The 6,000-nt window shown below is 33.6% G+C and overlaps 1 pseudogene; it reads right to left on the bottom strand.

Annotated features, from left to right (window-relative positions):
- Positions 1–2,600: 2,600 nt before the first annotated feature.
- The window catches only part of LOC120598827 (sodium/potassium-transporting ATPase subunit beta-3-like), a 66,469-nt pseudogene continuing 63,069 nt past the window's right edge, over positions 2,601–6,000 (bottom strand).

Raw genomic sequence — 6,000 nt, 5'->3', positions numbered from 1 at the left:
AGTAGATTCCAGTTTGGGTGTGACAACCTTAGAACCTGAAGTACCAAGGGAAGAAGATATTCCTCTCAAGCAATCAGGCAGGAAGGGCTGAATTCTTTCTTCTGCCTTTTGGTTCTATTCAGGACTGAAAAATGACCACTGACCTTGGGTGGAGAAACTGCCTTACTGAGTCCAGCGATTCGAATGCTAATTCCATCCAGACACACCCTCACAGATACACCCAGAAGTGTTTGGCTAAATATCTGGGCACTTAAGATCCATTCAACACATAAAATTAACTATGATAGGCACCAATTCCATCATGGGGACTCCGTACCCAGAAACCCGTCCAAACTCAATTACATCCAAAAGGCCCTACCTCCAAATATCATCACATTGAGAATTAGGACTGCGACATAACGATTGAGAGAGGGGTGAAGTCAAACATTCGGTTAATAGCAAACATCATCAGATGGACACTGGGAAGTATTTTTGCACTGCAATTCTGAGCAGAATAACTTGGAGGAAATTGTGCCTAGAGTAGTGATAATGAGGATGAATATATAGAGAGAGATATTCATCAAGTATTGGAGATAGGTTTGAAAATTCTTGACAATTAATTGGATTTGGGAGAAGATGGAATTAAATAATACTCAAGTGTATGGTGCTGAAGGCATATTGCAAGGTATCATGAATAATGTATTACAGATTATTAAACTCCCTCACTTTTTCCCCATGCTTCTTTCCCAAAAATTTTGAGAACCTGTGAGTGGATAGTCTTAATGCTGAGACTCCAGCTCTACCCCAAAGATCTTGATTTCATTTTTTTTCTGAACTTTAATGCTGTTTTGCCTCTACACATTAACATACTAAACAATATTTTCATTATCAACAAAAAAGTCTAATTTTCTTCCAAAAGAGACCATTTAGCAAGAAAAAGATCAAAGAGAAACACAGTGAGACAGAAAAGTGTAATGAAAATATTCAAAACTAATTTCCAAATCTAATTATTTAATTTCTCTCTCATAGAAAAAAAATGTAGACTTAGTTACTAGGGATCATCAAAATTTGCAAGAAAAGCATTTTCAAGAAAAAAAGGACACTAAAATTGTTGTGCACCTACTGTGTGTCAGGAAATGTTTTAAATCAATATTGTCATCATTTATCACCATAGAATTGTATAAAATATTTCTGTTTTAAAGAAAAAAAAAACTAAGAGTAGAATATATGTAAATTCTCCAAATCCAGAGGAAGATTGTGTTAAAATTCAAATATAAATTTGCCTATTTACATTAAATACTCACCAGAGGTTAAGACTTTCAGAAGTACTATAAAAAACACCATTTTAAATTTTAACTCCCTCGGGTATCAAAATTTAACTTCTAATTAAAAGAAATTATATTTCTACATCTAAAAGTTTGGAATATAGTCAATAAAATCGTTAAGACAAAAAATGATGACAAAGCCTCGGGAAAACTTTTCTAAGTATATAGCTGCAGGCTGATGCTAGTTAAACTAATTATAATAATCTTTAAGGAGTTGTCAAATATTCTATTAAATAGAACTTCTTTGAAAATTATGAATAGCCTATTTATCATAATTTGATACATTTAGATTATATTAAGTCACTATAAAATGTTACCATAGTTGATCAATTAAAATAAATTGATTTTACAAGAAAAATAAACAGAATTTGATCTTGTTATTTAATATATTAAAATATATTTGTTCCTTCCTTTTAAAGTTATGTTTTTTAATAACAGCACATATACATTTTTTATATTTCACAACTTATATTTTTATTAGAGTCCACAGTCTGCTAAATAAAAAGAGTAACAAGCTGACAAATTATTGTACAATTTAAATTTTATGAATTTAATTTCATAAAAAATTAGGTGCATTTTTATACTGGCTAACCAAAAATGCTGTTTCATTTCTGGCCTAATATACTTTATGAAATATAGTCACAGCACTAAAATAATCCCATTGCTATTTCTTTTATGTATTTTACAACAAAAACTTTGTGTTCTTAATCAAAAAGATCCAGTCTAATTCAGCATGTAAAAAATAATAATAATAATAATAATAATTTTACAAAGAATCTAAGACAACACTTTTGAATCCACTTTTATTTTCTTTTTTATTCCTTACATACAGAACTTCTCCATATATTACTTTCCTTGCAGCAATAAAGTCACCTGATATTGGTCAGGTACTATTTTATCCTCCAAACTTTAAAATATAATACACACACACACACACACATTAACCAGTATTAAATCCATAAAGTATTTATATAGCACAGCACATTAAGCTTTAGACACTTGGCAATTAAACATTATAAAAATAGGACGAGTCCCCGATTCTGTGTGTTTAAAATCAAGTGTTTACTGTCCTTACCTAGTGACGGCACACTGGTTCAAAAGGCAGCAAAGGAAATTGGTAGTTACTTTGGAGGACACTGAACATGATGATATGGAAGTATATTATGATGTTACCCCAGTGTCATGTACCACTCCACCTTTCTCCAAGGTATACTTATAACTACAATGGCAGATCTAATTTATACAAAATGAAAACAGACAACACAGCATTTACTCTGTGGAGATAACCTACTAATACTATGAATACATTGTGATAGTGAACACAACTAGTCCTAAAAACTTGTCACCATCCTGGTTTTTCAGTTTGGGTGATCCATTAATCCTGCACCTGACTATTATTTCTTTCCCAGTATTGTTAGGATCAAAGATGACCCGAACAGCAACAAATGGCTGTAAATATCTATGGAAAGTATTTTAAGTTTATAATTCCATTGGGAGGATAAGTTCATAAAACTGCTGTGTTTTCATCCTTTGAAATACATGCTCTTCTTAGTTCTCCTTGAAACTTTAATCCAATTACAGTATTCTATTTATTTTTACAAAAATACAAGTTTCACTTGAAATAACCAAAATCAGGATAATTCACCCAACTGCATACTTGAAGTAAACAAGAAACTGATATGCAACACACACTGGACCTTTTCATTCAAAAAGTGCTCTGTCAGGACAAACTGTGATTCTTTTCTTCTAGATTATATGGCTTTAGAAACTTTAAAAGGTCTTCAATGCATGCACCCTTTATAGGAACTTGGATCTGACATAATGTATGTTCCAATGCAGTCACTGGTTTTGGAAAAATCAGAAGTCCTTGACTAGGAATCTGGTCACGATAATTTAGAACTTCATCATTCAGAGCCCAAAGCATAGCTCACATTGTGAATGAAAAGAGTACAGCCAGGTCCCCATGAAAGACTTGGTAGAAGAGCAAGATCAAGCCACAGCGTTTGGCGGTGAACTCCAGGAATTCTCTGATAGTCCAGTTGTAGATGAAGAGCTTCCACTCGGCCAGGCTCTGGTTGAAGGTCTTGTGGTGGGTGAGGAAGTGGCCACCCAGGTAGAGGCAGCTAAGACAGAGGCGCTTCCCAGCTCAGGCAGTGCAGCCCTGGGAGAGTTGGTGGAAGGCTGGAAAGCCAATGGCTGAAGACACCTCCCTATAGAGTGCATTCTAGCCAATTCCAATTGTATCTTTTAATGCTGATTTACATGCCAGGTGGTCCAATAAAATGACATTATGAATTAGGTGGTAATCTGGAAATAAGTTCCAGATTATCTTTCTTTAAATAATAAAAGAATTTAATGGCTGAACTGGGATTTAAACTATTTTCTGTCTGACTCCAAAGTAAGAGTTATCAGTACCTGATACCAATACTGTATCAGTAGTTATGATTCTCCTTTTTATTCATTTAATAAATATCTTTTGAGCATTAAGTTCAGTTACCGTTCTAAGTTCTAGGAATGCATTTGTGAAAAAATAGAAACTCTTGATCTCTTATTATTCTGAGTTATGGTATAATGAAATTATGTGATTCTTAAGTATTAAATAACATTCTTTGATAAATATTTTAACTTTCGAGCCATAGGTTTTATAAATTTATGTATAAATCTCTAGAACTTACAGCTGAGTCAATGCTGTTGCCACATTTAAAATTCAATTTTTCAGTAATTTCCAAAATTCAGCTTTAAAATTGTACATTTTATCACATAGTATAAAGTAATAAAAAAGCAATAATATATATACATGTTTATGATAATTGGTGATAATTTTAAATCCTAACCAATATACTCTGTTATTTTCTGTATAAAAATATTTCATGTACAATATTATTAACGCTATTATCTATTCGCTTATAGCAACCTTGAAATCTATAGTTCCTTACATAACCTTAAAGATAAAGTACAGAGTCAGAGTGATGCCTTACTGGTGACCAAAGAAATATTTGATATAAAGGGACTTAAAATATTTCTAGAGGTATTTTTAAAAATAAGAACATACATTATGAAAAAAACCACTTCCAAAGAAAAACATGGATAGATGCCTATTTTTCTCTTCATATTTTTAACAGTAAGTAAAATAAATATTGTTTCCTCATGACACTCAAAAAGGCAATCAAATGTACTTCAAAAAATTCTGGCATCCTTTTTGCTTTGTTCTTAGTGACACTGACAACAGCTGCTATGTAAACCAGAAAAGTACCTTGGACTTCAGACAGAAGGCTGGAAGAACATATCCCTGGGGTTGCTTTATTTGTTGGCTTCCTTACTGATTATCTGCTAGACTGCAGATACTCCTTTAATAATTGATATTCCTGAGAGGGGTTTGTTCTTCAGCAGCATCATAAATGCAAATAGAACTGAAACTCAACGACTTGCACTTCCACTAAGTGGATCTCAAAGCCCAGAAGAACGTTAGTTAGTTAATGAAATCTGTGTTTTTTTGATCCATAAGTAGTATATTCTTTAAAGTTTTTGAAGATATGCCCAGAGACAATAATACCTAACCTTTGGGAATGGAGGCAATAGGCGCAAATTTCTACATAAATAGAATTTTCACAGTACATTTATATGCTAAAATCTTTAAAAGTTCATTTTAATTTTACAAGGTGGGAAAATTTTTGTAAAGTATATAATATTTCCTGAAAGTATAAAAGGAATACTAGTGTACTATAAACTGTTTAATATAGAAGTATTAGTATTAATCACTATGCAGTAATGTAACTATTTTATTAAACATATTGGTCTCCATATGCAAGTCATAAGACAACTTTATTTATTTTCCCAGTTTTCAAACTTACTCATTAGCTTGATTCTGTGTGCTTCAGGGATCAATTCATGAGTAGGTTCTCAGTTATTTCTAAGCCTCAAAATAGTTTAATTTAATGAGATAAAGTCATGAGTTAGTATAATAATCAGAACTCTGAACCTCAAATATATTAAGATTTCTCTCCCACTCTCACTGGCTGCTGCTTCAGGTCTGGAAGTATGCACTTAAAAAAAAATCAGATTATGTCCTCCTTTGCCAATTCCTCCCTCCCTCCTTAGTTCCATCTTCTGATCCCACAGTCCCCATCAAAGATTCAATCAGAGGAGAGGTGATCTGGGGTCAGAAGTGGAGCTTAATTCTGTTTAGATCTGCTGTTGGCCCTTTCTCAACCTGGCAGACATTCACTACTGACTTCTTTCTTGAAATAATTTTCTGTTTTTCAGAGAATCCCTTCTCCCACTCCATCATCTTCCAACTGCTTGTTACTGAGGTCTCCTCCAGCTGACCTTTATGCCATCCGCTACACTAACTCAGCTTTGGCCCTAACAGGACACTTGTATAGTCTTACAGCCTTCTCAGTCTTAGTCCAGTTGGGTGAGGTCCTTGCAGAACCTGACAGATTCTCTTGCAGCCCACATCTGGTCCGAGGGAAAGGTATACCTTTTGCCTCGTCGCCTATTCTGCCACTTCAAGCAAACCATGATATTCTTTTAGCATCGCATTTTTCAGATGTGTTTCAGGCTCACTTCTGTGGCCTGTAAAACCCGAGGACATATAGGAAGCTTTGTTTGTGGTTCTTGTGAAACTCTCCTTATTTGGTTTAAGAGGAGGATGAGAAATGTCATAGCACTCCAACGATTTTTACCAATGTAATTT

This window comes from Pteropus medius, unplaced genomic scaffold (genome assembly GCF_902729225.1).
Source record: "Pteropus medius unplaced genomic scaffold, Ma_sr-lr_union100, whole genome shotgun sequence".
Lineage (NCBI taxonomy): Eukaryota > Metazoa > Chordata > Mammalia > Chiroptera > Pteropodidae > Pteropus > Pteropus medius.
The sequence above is the reverse complement of the archived record's forward strand: the minus strand, read 5'-3'. Positions and strand labels throughout refer to the sequence as shown.